Below are 461 nucleotides of genomic sequence, written 5' to 3' on the forward strand. Positions count from 1 at the left end.
ACCTGGGTGTCAAATTCCCGACCCCAAACGGAGTCGCAGCTATCTGGAGATGTCAAAAACAGTCGCGACTGTGCTTCCTCGCGCAGCACAAGTTAAGACAGATGACGACCTCTGCAACGGCAAATCGCAAATGCACGAAGATTGATAAATCTTCGACCGACAACGCTTCAATAAAAGACGATTTAACATCGTCTGCTGACGCAGACACTTCGGGCGTCGAAACTCAACATGAATCCGAAGCCGACACTACAACTAAACCGGAACATCCGGAAGAAAGCACTGACCTAGCCACGATCATCACAATCAAGGCGGTCAGCACGGCGACAACCGCCGAGTGAAAACGCTCGCGGCATAAAACAGAACTACGAGATGGCTTGATCCTCGAAAGAGGTACGTAGGCAGCTCGTCGAATGACGAGTTCAGCTATCCCCCTCTCTAAGAAGGGGGGGGGGGAGTGGGTG

Source organism: Brassica oleracea, chromosome C2, assembly GCF_000695525.1.
Source record: "Brassica oleracea var. oleracea cultivar TO1000 chromosome C2, BOL, whole genome shotgun sequence".
In the NCBI taxonomy this organism is placed as follows: Eukaryota; Viridiplantae; Streptophyta; class Magnoliopsida; order Brassicales; family Brassicaceae; genus Brassica; species Brassica oleracea.